Consider the following 14,275-nt stretch of genomic DNA (forward strand, 5'->3'; position numbering starts at 1 on the left):
TGTCGCCGTACGTGACAGCAAGGCGTCGCGATGGACGAGGACTGGACCCGAAAAGCGCGAGGAGATCGTAACGAAAAACGCTTTGAAGTAGTGTCTACCGTAGTTTCACGTAGGCATCCGCTTCGCTGGTTAGGGACAGGATCTTTTGGCTGTCAGGGGTATCTGGATGAACAAAAATACTTGTTAGACCTACCCTTCCTAAGGTGTGATTTCTTGTTGTCGCTTGCCCTAAGCCTGATTGTCTGTTACGTAACGAAAGAAAAAGAGATAGAAAAACGTGTGACAGCAAGAGAGAGTCCGTTAGATTTCGAAAGGTGCTTTACCGAATTGTTGTTTTCTTCCCATTGGTATATGGTACACAGATACGGTGAAAGAAAGTTTTAGAACCAGAGCTGTATCAATTCAAGAGAACGACTGGACTGAGTTGGATTAATGTACGTCTTGATACATTATTTTAAAGCAGACGGAAATTAGCTTAATTAGGAGGCAGCAAAATCTATTTCCGCACAAGCCAATAACTCTACTTTGAGCTCATTACGACAGGCCTAGGGTAAGGAAGAAAGCGGACATATTGGGGCGGCTTTTTAAGGTCAAAGCTCACCATCGTTTAACTAACGATGCTTAAGTAACGATACTACTTATATAATATAGACAAATTGTTGCAACTAGGATTTAAATCTTTCCATCTGTAAACTCCTGGGTTTATGAATGAAGCCGCCCAAGATCAATAACATTTTAAATACTTGGAGCATTATGGAGTGGAGGGTAAACGTGATTGATACCAATATTATTTGTCGTGATTTAAGGCGGCCAAAAGACTACAGAGGTATCGTAATAAATTAGCGTTATCGGGCACGAAGCTAAGTTTGATCTTCCGTATGGGACCTTGGGTTTCCTTTAATTGTATTGTACTGATTGGTACCTAAGGGTTACGTTCTTTTTGTGTTAAGCTACAAAGTTGCTACACCACAGCCATTAGTCTAAGCAGGTAATAAGCAAAATAGAAATATTGGCCAGGACAAAATATCAATGGTGTGCGTCAGTGTCCTAACTTGTAACAACCTGAAACAGGTTCGTCGCCCAGCATCAGCGGTAGCCTTACGCTGATACTAAGGACAGCTGCGCTATTGTAATTTACGGACAATACGCTTGCCCACATTTAGATACCCCATAAGCGCTTTCAGTGCCACGAGATCTCTGCGAAAGTTTAACTAGTTCAAGTTAAACCTTGCTTCGATCGAAATTACGATTATCATTATGCCATATTATTAGGGGGACATACTGTTGTAGTTGGCACTAAAGTTGGCTGAGCTAGTTAGGCAGAGACATTACGGATGATGGTAAGTATATCTTTTGGCGTTGTAGGCAAAGAAAAAAACAACTGTAAAGGTACGATGCGATATTACGGGCATGCGGATTATATTTTTGCTAATGCAGACAAAAGCCATCGAACGTATTCCATCGTATTATGTTGTAGCCATTTCGTATATTACCTAGTTCTTAGACGATTTTTTTAGTACCGCGTAGAAAGCGGCTGTAATGCCAATTATATATCTGTTCGCCTTTGAAATTATGAGGCTTCCAGAAAACGCGACATTATCTAAGAGTCATTGTTAATGATCGTCAGGGATCGCCAGGTCGCATAGTCGCGTTATATTGTCGCTCGAAGAGTAAGTACTATTTGGCCACGTGCGACGCCTAACGTGCCTGCAATTCAAGTTCTTGTTGCGTCTTGTAAACTTCTTGTAAACGTAGCTCTGACAGCCTTCCATATTCGCGAGTAGCAGTTGCGTTAATTTCGTTGATGGTCATAATGTTAACGAGTGATTCAAGCGATAAGCCTCGGTTTTGTAATGCAATCACAGCTACCGAGACGTTTGTCGGACAATAAGGAAAACTGGCTAAAATGATTTGACGTAATTTGACTAGTCACGTTTTTTTTTTCCGTAATATCAATCTCTACAGAATGACACTGTACTACAGGTAAGCCCACATATTTATGCTTGTTGCGTGTTTCTGATATCGCTTCGGTTCTGACTGAGTAATCGGAGTATAGGTGAGACGTGGCATGCGGCGATTATATAAAATATCGGAGAGTCCTCGTGTGTTTATAATCGTCACTGTGCCATTTGATGGTCGTACATATTACGACGGTTAACGTCCGCCTCGTAGTTAGTCATCGTAACCTGACGACAATAAGCGTGTTGGTTACTTGAGAAAGCAGTGTGTTGCATTACATCAAAATTTTGCTTCTAATTCCTATGTCAGCTAGTGCCTTGTTTTCGAGCTATTGCATATAGATGGGTAAGCGCCACGTTGTCACCGAATCATTTTTCGATATTATGGCCGGAAGCGGATTGCGTTGAAGCAATTATTTGATGTCGCTGTCCGCGCAGACGATCGAAAAACTATGTTATTTTCCCGCCAGGCTGAATCAACATCTACTCTAGCTTGATCGGAAAAGCCATTGGCTGCCTGTCAGAAGCTGGAAGGCAGATGGAGTTATTGGACCGTGTTTTTCCAAAACAGACGAGAAGGTCGCAAGGACGGAGTGATTTTGAGCTGCTTGCATAGATATGACAGCTAGGTTAATTACGGTGATTTGACAATGAGCTGAAGGTTGTAATTTGCCTTGATAGAACAGGGTGTATGGGGAAAAGCATTATGAGCTGATAAGCAAATAGTGCGACGAACAGTCACGACTCTGGAGATACCTATTCTGCTGTTTGGCATTTGTTGTGCACGGATCACACAGAAGTTAACGAGACTTTAAGGAAAACCGATTATCCTTTAGAACAGGAGCTTTGTTTCCCTGCGTTCGGTAAGTGAATTGCTTTGAAAGTTCATTATAGTTGAGTTAGTTTTCGAAGCAAGGCTGACATTAGAGGCCTCGTCTGCCTTTCAGTGTTCCAATTATGGCTGAGACGGTAGCTCTCTGCGGAGATATCTATAACAGAAGAAGGTTCTCGACGGTGAAGGATATCAAGCGTCAGTTGAACAGTTTTTAAGGTTGAGTATTTTAGATTTTGACTAAAGTAGAAACCGTGGAGAAAAGTTCTTCGTTACAAAGCATCCTACCTGAGGTGCAATTACTCTTTTTCGATGGTTGTATTTCAGTTGAACTATACACTTGGGTTCGATTACGAGTCAAACATGATTCGACACATAAAATACGATAAGGCCTGCATAGAATTATGTTCTCTAAGGAAAAATATATAAATAAGTACTCCAGCGTGTCAGGATGTCAGTCGCTTCGTATGCGTATGGCTATGAGATAGTCTGCATGTACTTCAGAGCTCCGTACTAACAACCCTAAGCAATTATTCAACAGCCAAAAGCTGTAACACATTCTGAGCCGAGTGTCAGCCAACAACCACAACGGAATGTCTGTCTTCCAGTAGCTGAAATAATATGAACTAAACGTGCTAGATGATTTCAGATTCCGAGAACTTATCAAGGGCTTCGCTTTTTGGCTTTACCTTACGACAGTATTTTCTTTGATTCCATTAAACGTACCTTCAGTATGTTCTGGTTTCTGTGACATCTGGTCGTGGAAATTTGTTTTACAAAGCACACGTTAATACAATTTTATGCTAGCCCAGCGGCAACTTCTTTTTGCAAATAAAATACCCTCAGTACAAAGCTGACTTCTTTCCAGCTGCTATTTAACAATGCAAATTGAATTCCTGTTGTCCAATTGCATTTTGCCTATGTCGTGTAAGAACCAAAACGTGCTGGCAATCAATCGGCGAAGTAAGGTATTTATATATGGTGATATGTGGTAGAGTATATCGCACGAGGCGGTTGCTACTTGCTTAGACAAATGAATATGGGATCGTTGATGGAAGCACTCTTTGTCTTGATATGTAAATATATTTTGGATTTTACGTCTGGTACTGGCGTTAAGCGTTGCTTCAGACGGCTGACCCTTTCCAGTACAAATCGAAAGTGCTCACGTCTGGGTTGGTCAGATATCAAAACAACAGGTCTACCTGTTGTTTTGATATCTGATGATAAGGGTCAAGCGAGTTTGACAGCGCAAAAATTTGGCCTGTTTTGCGTGCTTCTTTCCTCTGATCAGCTGGTATTTATGACATTGGCTCAAACATTTAAGCGAATGTCGAAAATGCTAGAAAGTATATCCATCTTGGGAAATGTCGGAAGGACAACAGGCTAAGCGTTTCATTGCCGTAGCCCCAGTTGTTTTAGTACGAGCAGGAACAACAAATATGCAGAGCACCAATTTTAGTAACGTTGGACGGGTATCTTTTCTGATATGTCGATGATTGAAAAAATTTCATCTTGATCTCTTCCTTTTATGTCTATTCAGTTAGCCTTTAAGTGAATCGGCAAAGCGGTATCCAATCCACAGGTCTCGATTGTAGTACTCCGACTTATAGTTCAGATACTGAGTTCTTTGAAACCTATTATTTTATTAGTTGTTCAATATATAACATTCATACTAATAATCCTCGTAAAAAAAAGTGGTAGAGATATAGTTAGTCATTACTACGGTTCATTATCGAATACGAATAACGAGAAAATTAAATATACAAAAACTGGACTGTGTAATGGGGCAGAGCAATAAATGTGTATAGTATCTGTGTATGATGATTATGTTGAAACATATATTTAATAATAAAATTTGGTGCCATCTATATAGCATGGTATTATATAATTTTATAATATATCTTTATTAAATGCCATATCCTAGACTTAATAAAAAGCGACGATTGTATTCAAGACAATTGTATAGGATCTCGAAGGCTGCAACGAGCATGCAAGTTCTAATATTAGGATACCTTGCAACAACAGAAATAGGTGAGCGCACACACCCAGAGGTTCACTTGTTTGTTCCTTCGAATACGAGAAAGATGGGAATCATGCGTTATATCGTTCCTAGAGAAAAACGTGGTGATTTTTTACTCCATATTACCGCCCACTCCCAGGCTTTTCTCTCTGACTTCATCCTCTGGCTTCGAATTTCAGAGCCAATGAGGTTCAACATCTGAATATTTCAGTCAGTCAAACGGAATCAGAGTAGTACATGAAAGTTGCCTGAATATTCGTTGTCGGATCACATAATCCCGTTGACGGTCCCTGATCGAATCTTAAGATGGAGACAGCACGTAGCCGTAGAGGGCCCGGCGTAGTAATGATTGCTATTACTGCACTTTCTGAGAGAATCAAATCCGTCGAACAAATTCTCTATTATTTGCTAGAAGTCATCTAACTTATTGATACAGAACGATGTTTACTTGGTGCGGCCCCGTGAGCCCGTAAGCTGCTATCCGAATGACAAAGATCAGACTGTAAAATATAATTGTCAAAACGAAAAAAAGAAAAACAAACAGTCGACGATATGATGATCTTATGTGCGCCTATTGACCAGTACCGAGATCTGATCATCTGCCGTTGTGCGAACGGATAAGCCTATATTTGTTTTAAACCTTTAGACTTTTCCGGTTGATCACAGTATATAATCAAATACAAATCGTAATCAATAATATATTGACCGACCGATTACACGGGTAACCGCTAAAGTCGTCCGTCGTAGACCGCTATATGCTGATTTATAAATGTTAGATCTAGTTAATGAGACCTTATCAGTAAAATCAATTGATCTACATTGTCTATATAAACAATATCAAGCTACATAACAGCCAACTAGCTGTTCAAACAAAGGCTACAATTAATAAAAGCCAAAATATTTACGTACTTTTCTAACTAACGCAAAATTATTATATAGTGGCATCATAATAACGATGATGGCAGGTCAGACTCTATGCCAGTTGTCAAGGTTGATGAAACACCAGAAACATATGCTGCCAACTGAGTGGACGTTTGTGGACGCATCGTGAAACGACTATCTTACCGGATAACTTTCTATGGACGTCATTGGCAGGAAGCAAACAGTTTCATTGAAGTTCGATTCCTGACCAGACAGATCCCTACGGATGTCCGGCCTCGTCTAGCCCTTATTGGAAACGTGCTGTTATCGATGGGAATGTTGTAACAGTAATTATAATTGGGCTATTTACGGAAAGAATTTTTTGCATGAAAATGGGTTGAGTTCATTTAAACACGAGGTTTCAAGAGGGACCGTTTCTTTGATGTGTCACAGACTAGAAAAAATTACTGCAGTATTTGCGACCCGGTGTGACGACTCGTACCTGTACTATTATTTTCTCCGCAAGTATCTTCAAATCTAGTAGATGCATTTACTTAACATTGGTTTTTCTAATTTTACTTGGGAGGCTAAAAAACATAAGTATTTCATTAGCTTTTTTACTATTATATATCGTGTTAATTTCTATACGGGCTTACGAAACATTTTCAATTCTAATTACTGTCCGATTATCATCAAGAGTACAGTCTCATATGTGAGTTAATTTATAAGAGTCGTGGATCTGCACTGTTGGCGTAGTAATCACGCGGTATGTTATTTTTATTACCCCAACTATTTCCGGCCAGAAGCCATAAGTCAAACAGTGGATTTAGGATCGGCCAAAGCTCTATTGGCGCAAAGGATTGTTCCCTTGTGGGTAGTACCATGGCCATATTTTATGTCTAAAAACATTGACAGAAATCAGTGCGTTTAAACGAAGACTACGGGAAACGCGCCATGCCATTATTAACTCTAGACGCATCGAATATTAACTTAATTTCGTCTCGTATGCAACCGAGCGTCACAAGAGCAGCGGTAAACAGTCGCTCTGTCTACTACACAAAACCTATTGTTTTCAGGTGCGCGCTATATATGCGAGTCACACGAAGACACGGCTGCATTCTAAACGTACAAACAGACATTCAGGCAGAAGATATGCCCTCACTTTTTTGTGAGTCGCGACGAGTCACGCTTTCGGAGGTTTGGTCAAGCTGATTTAACGTTGCATCGTAACATTTCATGCCATGTCATCACATGCAATATTATTATAACATAATCCTGACAAACGAATAAACTGTCTCAATTAAGTGAGTCTTCACTGCGGATTGGTATCCCCCCAGAGAAGAATTACTTAGCGGGTGCGGAACGCGAGTGAATGCAATGTTGTTGATGTTAAAGGACAAATAGGCTTCCAGGAGACCATCGGCTCTAAGGTACCCATTCACGGTTTCCATGTGGCGCTGGTGATGGTGGCTACAGCTGCAGCGGTATTTTGCTGGGTACATATGTGGTACGCATTTGTGGTTCTAATAGAACGAAGAACAAGCATTGCGCTTTCAGCCAAACTATGATGTGTAAAACTTGGAGCGATGAGTGACTACGACATCACCTCGATGAGAACTTGTGGGACTTTAGGTATTCGGTCAACACTTTTAAATGGTTAAGCTCACGCGTAAAGCGATCATAATGCCGTAATGTAAATGTTCAGTGGTTTCAACATCCTGATCAAGGTATCGCATCGGTATTGTTTAAGACTGTGTGCATCTATTGTGTGTAACAGAAAAAACATTGACCCACAAAAATAAACCTAATCAGATACTTCGAAAGAGAATAAATCGAAAAAAAAAATGTGAGACAAATGCAAAGACACCGGTCGGCCATAGCCATCGTCACTAAAAGTTGAATACAATGATTTTCTTCAAAGGTATTCTCATTAAATCTCCTTCCAGAGCAACGGAAACATGCTGATAAAAAAAAAACGGTTAAAAAAGATAAAAATAAGGTAACCCTTTTACGAATAAAGGCGAAAATAGGATGCTCAGTGTTGACGAGCCTAGGTTGACACTCAACCTCTGGGTGTGTTCCAGTTTTTCGTTACATCTTTTTACGTTGCGATTCGAGAACGTCATCAGTTCTAATAAAAAAACAAAAAAAAACAACAAAGTTGAATTTTTAAATTTCTTTGAGCAAAGGTTATTCTTGCCACGCCTTTTGGCTAGATTCCATTGAATTTAGACCTGGATAAGCTTAGATATTAGAGACAGTTGCTGAGCGTCAGTGTTGTGTTCGGCAGCGGCAAAACCTTCGTCCGGTGTGGTAGGCCAACCTTGAGTGGCCTTTTGATTTGTCTGTGGACTTCGACCTGGCCGATTCGGTGAAACGCACTGACTTAGCGAGATTGCCCCACTGTTAAAGCGAGGATACATTTTTTCTTTCACACTACTTAATCAACTGAACAAAAACTACATTAAAAAGTTGAAGTCGACAGATGGTGGAAGCCGGCGGTAACTTGTGACGAGTGGATTGTGTTGCCACAAAAAATTAGTTGGAGTATACCGAGAAGACGGCTTTGTCAGCATGGGCAAAAACAGCTCATTATTCGGTCGGGTAATGTAACCTAAGGTGTGACCTTAACTAGACAAAGTGTTCCCCTACCAAAGAGATAAATATTTTGTCAAAAGCATAACCTGGTAAATAGACATGACAACCTAATGAGAACATTTTGACCCCAGTGGACCCCAGGAAAAATAATAGAAGATCGCCTATAAATCGTGTGTCATCGATAAAGGTAGAGACGTGTTTCGAAGCTGTGTGACAACGTGGGGATCATCTTCATGATAGAGCGGTACCGCTTAGCCGAATAGCACAGATAATATTTAGTTGATTTGTTTATTTATTTTTAGATGTTGTCAAAGGCCGAGAGCACGATGATCGATATTGGATAGTCGTGCCGAATGTCGATACATTTTTGCTATGCATCCATCACGGCGGTCATCGGCTGCTGCGCCCGTTACGTTGATGACGAGTTCGCTGTCGACGTTGTGTAACGTTAAGAGTGACATGGCTACCGTATACTTTTCCGTTGGTCTCTTCTGTATCTCGAATTCTATTAATGACGACTTAGACATGACATCCAAGGATCATAAAATCTACAGTTCAGATTGGAAATTTTAGGATGACGTTCGAGCAGATAGAGACATTCTATTGAAAGATGATTTAAACAATCCGGTAGACAAAAAGCCGAAGCGCGCCCTCACTGAGCATTCGGATCTCGCATATAAAAATCTCACAAGGATAACATGCTACAATGGAAATATCATACCTATCATTGAGCCGATTTGAAAGACTGAAAAACATTCGCATCGAGAAACGAACAGATATTGACGGTATCCTTACTGGCTCTCTTCAAGCAGTGTAAAAGTATCTTAACAAATCTCCATATTTCTGCCAAAAAAAAAAAGCTGTGTCAGATTGAAGTGCTGTCCACGGACGCGTGGCACCGAGGAGAGTAGTTTTATTATGATTTCATTAAAAATTTGTAATTGTAACAGGAATAGCTGAAAATAATATTAAATTATTAAGCTATTTATTAGCATCGTTTGTTTAACGCAGATCGACTTTGCCCCATACAGCATGTGCTAATAGCTTATATTAGCAACATTAAGAATTTTCTTTAAGAGAATATCTTTAAATGGACGAATACTTGTTCGTTCTACAAAACAAAACAAGTCTCCATACTAGTGACTTCAGACACAAAGGTCATGACTAGAAGTCTCTGATTCTGAGCCTGATATGATTCATCTGTCATTGTTAATACTTACATTATTGATGCACGAAATGATGTCATATAACCAGAAAGAAGTTGATTATACTCTTTTTAGAAATAAAAAATACCACTGACGCAAGTGAAAATGTATTTATAGTTATTACCCTGTGATATACGGTATATATTATATTGGATATTTATTGCGTGCCAGTACTAACTTCAGTAGGGGCTATAGGTCAGCTTGTGTTCGCCATCAAATGCAGTCTCTATTGAGAATTCAACGTTTTCGCCCTCCTAGATTTGGTAGAGTTCCTTTTGGCTTATTAAGCTAATGATTTAAGTGAATGCCGTAATTACGGCTCAGGCTGACCTTTGTCGTTTCATATGTTTTTTAATCTTGCCAAGCCTCTCTCTAACATCTCCACCTCGTACAGTTGACTTCCGTATGTACGAACAACAACGTGCCTTATTATACAGACTGATTTAAACTGCATAAAACATGCATTCTCTACATGTTCCGTGAATGTTGTTGTAAAATGAAAATGAAATAGGTTATAATGGGTTAGGACCTTTTTCTGCATAGAATGTCCCAAAGAAACGTTTGGTTCATAAACCTGTGGTCATATAAGCTCCATTAAAAAATGTTGTTCAGTGTTTAGAGTCGAACCACCGAGAAGTATTTCAATGATCTACGCAGTTTTAATTTAATAATAGGCAATTTTTTTTATAAAACCAATTTATTCTTGATAATGACTATTGTTATATATTATACTTTATGATATATATATATATATATATATATATATATATATATATATAGAGAGAGAATAATATAGATAACTACTAGATACTAGACTACATAATAACAAAGTCCTAAATACTCGAGATCTAATGGTACTTCCTTTAACTAAGGATCGGGAATTACTTTAACAACAGCAGCTTGTCAAAGATTATTACGATAAAGTATCTGACGACTGACTCTTCGAAGCGTAGCATTTTGCCGTTCAGCCTTTCGTTGCGTGTGGCAGTGACCAGTGTGGGATTTGGTGCGATTAACAGAAAAACTGTATAATTCGACGTTGTTCCACTCAGTAGACCATTGCGCTACGTTGATTGTCGTACCCCACGCTCACAAGTTATTTTGGCCCATTAGCGGATCCCGTATAGCGTGCGTTAATTTTATAGTTTATTCATATCATAATGAAACTATTCAACTCTTAGCCAATTCTCAAGCAATCCGGACACCCACTAACTATTTGAGCGCAAAAGGATGTCCATTAACAGAACTTCTCCCATGTAAAACTAACGCTAAATAAAAATGCGGTCAACCAGTTCGATTATAAGTTACCTAAATTGAACCTACCCTACCGTCTTGCCGGCGTCTGGTGAAGTATCTTAATTTTCATCTTAAAGAAACAATTCAGTTCTAATTAACAACTATGAGCCAGAACAGATACATGGGTCCGACTATGCAGCCACGAACGAGTATTCTTTTGAATAAGAAGAGACACAATGGTCCATTACGGCAATGTTCACTGGAGACATTTTGCTTATTAGAAGTCTCTCGGAGCAAACTCGGACGCGCATTTCGCTAGCGTTATCTTCTGTGCTTCATTCCATGACCTCTCGCAATCGCTCGTCACTTTCAGAACAGCGGACGCTGTCTTTCTGTGAACATATCTGGTATTTACATGAAACGAAGTATTATTTGTCGTTGTTGTTGTCATCCAAGTTGTCGCGGCAGAATTTTCCGTCGACTAAAATGATTTTGAGTTACGATAGCGGGGGAGTAGTCTAATGAAAAAAAAAAACTCGCACGCAAGATTAACATCTGTTCGTTGAACGCTGCCCATACCGCGTCGAGGGTAGCTATCGATTTATCTATGTGGTAGCGGGAGCATCAGCGCACAATTATCAAAGCGAACGTACAAAAAACTCTCTTAAACGACTAAGAAATCTTGGATAGATACAGTGACGTGTTTAAACAGCGCGTCTCATTACCGTCTTCTATTTCATTGTCAGACATTTCAGTCGTCGAAAATTACCACGCTTAGCCATGTCGGCATAAAATGCTCCGCTAACGACTAGCCAAGAACAGACGGAATTAAGCAGACAACTTCGAATAGACAAAGGATAAGTAATAATATTATAAGGTCTATATACGTTGGACACACAGGCTATGCGACGTTCACCATACTTGGTCTTCTTTTTCTTCGTCCTTTGCTCGTATTCACCTGAACATTGTCCATCCGAGCTGGCTTACGAATTTCCTCCGCAGTCGCTCCGTTTGTTGTGTGCACAGGAATCACGAACAAGCCTAAAACTCGCGGATACGTTGGTTTCGTTGGTGGATAATAATCACTCATAATGCGTTTACTATAAAGCTTCGATCACCTTTCCACAGCATTCAACTACTGTCATGCCGTATATTAGACAAAAGTGTGGCATCAGCGAAAGTGGAGTAAAGGCAAAATAGTTGGAAGTAGGACAATCCTGTCGAACATCGTTAAGGAGAGTTTCAGCCACCATCGTTCTTGGACGTCGAAGGACGATTGTGGCTCTCCTATGCACCTTTTTCTTTTAGCTCTGCTTCCCTACCAACAACCAGTCATGTTCTTTTCGGTATCATTCTGCTGCACCAGTCAGCCCTTTCGATTAGGGAAGTTCTGGTTGAGTCATTGCTCGTCGGCGACTCGCTCCGTGCGGTGCAGCCGTTTTCAAAATAAATGGTAGTATAAACTTCGCTAATCGCAACAGTGCCGTCATCGACAGCGTTGAAGATAAAGCGGATAGAGCAGTAGGAGAGCCAAAACACAATTTTACTCTCTGTTAGGCAATGGAAAAACCACTGGCTTACCAGGATCGAAGGTCGTGTGGACAGTGCAAACGTAATAATGCGATGACGCTGACGCTGGTGAGTTTGGCGTTGTTACAGAAAAGGGCCCGAGGCAATACGTGGATTTGTAGTTTAAATAAAGAAAAAGATTATCAATGTCAATATGAATGTATGTTAATTTGTACTATTAGGCCATATATATATACAAACGCATCTTTACGTACAGCCGCAGACACAGACACAACAAGAAGACAACTCCGGGCTAGAATCTATAATTTAGAGAATTGCCTTTGCTTTTTATGGATGCCACCAGCCAACGTAACATTGTATCAACTGGAAAGTTTGTGATCAGATCTTCTTAACATGCTTACCATTACTTTTCACTGAAATAATTGCCAAACTCGTTGTAGATTTTGTTATCGATACTCTAAAATAATAATTCTAGTAGTAGTCGTAGTACTAACAAATGGTAGCGGTCATCTGCGAGGGCAACATGTCCAACTATCATAAGACGTTATAACGAATGTATAATCCTAAGACATTATTCAACAACAACGAAAACAGATTGGCCTTGGTTTAGATTGCTTGCAGGAGGGCTAGGTATTATTAAAGTTGCAAATTGACATAATAAGTAGACAGGCCGTAAAGGTCACTGCAATAATGCTTTTACGACCCTGGGCTGCATCGAAATGTCTTCGTAACGCCTGATTTTAACGTTTAATCCTATCAGCTAGATAGATGTCTAAGGCAGCGCCATCTCAAGCCACCGAAGTCAAGGGAAGGACACCCGAAGGTCATAGACCTAATGCAATCGTACTGATTGGTAGCAGTGTTATTAAAAAAAGGAGAGGAAAAACATCGAAAAGCTCACGGATTAGATTTGTTTGCAGGGAGGTAGATGTACGATAGGAACGGGGTTCTTCTGATTAGCGTCCATACGCGGTGCCGCTCTACAAATTGCTGTGAAACAAAAAAATAACGTTTTTCGATTCTCGAATCGGATATTTCGAGTTGTACATCCGCTGGTATTGTCATTACTCAATGGTTGAAACGCCTTGCAGCCCCTTTTTATACGAATCTGAATATATCGTACGTATTAAACATTTTACGGTGCTATACATTCCGTTTGTCTTGACGGTAATAGTATTTTCTAATTAAAGTAATAATTTATCTTTGCTTCATTTGTGATTGAAAGCCAAATTGTATCATTTTCCTCCGACTGCACATATATCGTTGCTCGTTCATAGAAAATCCTTTGCAAAGAATTAGAAATGAGAACGCTCCTGGGGTATTTGACGTATACACAGTTGAATCCGACAGCCAAGTTCCATTTCTACTTATTGTGAATTCTATTATGGTTGTTAATAGACTGATCTATGATTTTGTAGTGGTCAAGTCAAAAACTTGTCCAGGATGAAAATAAGACAGAACAGAGATGTGTAACTTTTGCCAGAAACCCAGAATCAAAACATAGCCGAGAAAAGCAAACGATGCATTTAGTCAAGATTACATCGCTACCGCAAAGCCCCCTTTAGATAGTTAGTGCTAATGATAATAACAGTGAATATAATTATACTATTATTACAATCATTGTTACAACTGCACTTCCAGTTTCTCTTAATGCCGTTATAACTTATTCTGGTTCCAATTGGACTGTTATTAGCAACTAGTACAGATCGAATGCGGAGCATCGGCGGCGTCCACGCAACTTTGTAATACCTCATATTTATACCTAAGCAATACGGCCAATTTGTTATCTTGTACTTTCTTGAACTAGTTCCTTTTACGGTAGAAGTGCACCTACAAAGAAGTCGACTAAATGACAACATCATAATTTTGAGAAAACGAATAATCTAGTTCAAAATGGAAAGCGATCTCCAAACCTTTTTATCGGTATATCTGTTTTGAAATTCAACTTACGACAACGATCTCTTCTTCCTCAATTCAGACCCATTATTCCGTTTAGCCTTGTTAGCCAAATGCATTTCAGCTGAGCATCCCTAAC

General features: G+C 39.7%; 1 protein-coding gene across 5 annotated transcripts in view; it reads left to right on the forward strand.

Annotated features, from left to right (window-relative positions):
• The window catches only part of LOC111267890 (rho family-interacting cell polarization regulator 2), a 76,606-nt gene that overhangs the window by 21,734 nt on the left and 40,597 nt on the right, over positions 1–14,275 (forward strand). Inside the window, exon 1 of one of the 5 annotated variants that reach the window (XM_022846457.2) lies at positions 2,337–2,821. The exons of the other annotated variants lie outside the window; for them this stretch is intronic. The gene's annotated coding sequence lies outside the window, so the exon portion shown is untranslated. Of the gene's footprint in view, positions 1–2,336; positions 2,822–14,275 lie in introns of those variants that run through there. 5 annotated transcript variants of the gene reach the window in all.

The sequence above is a fragment of the Varroa jacobsoni genome, unplaced genomic scaffold (assembly GCF_002532875.2).
Source record: "Varroa jacobsoni isolate VJ856 unplaced genomic scaffold, vjacob_1.0 scaffold_1236, whole genome shotgun sequence".
Taxonomy (NCBI): Eukaryota; Metazoa; Arthropoda; class Arachnida; order Mesostigmata; family Varroidae; genus Varroa; species Varroa jacobsoni.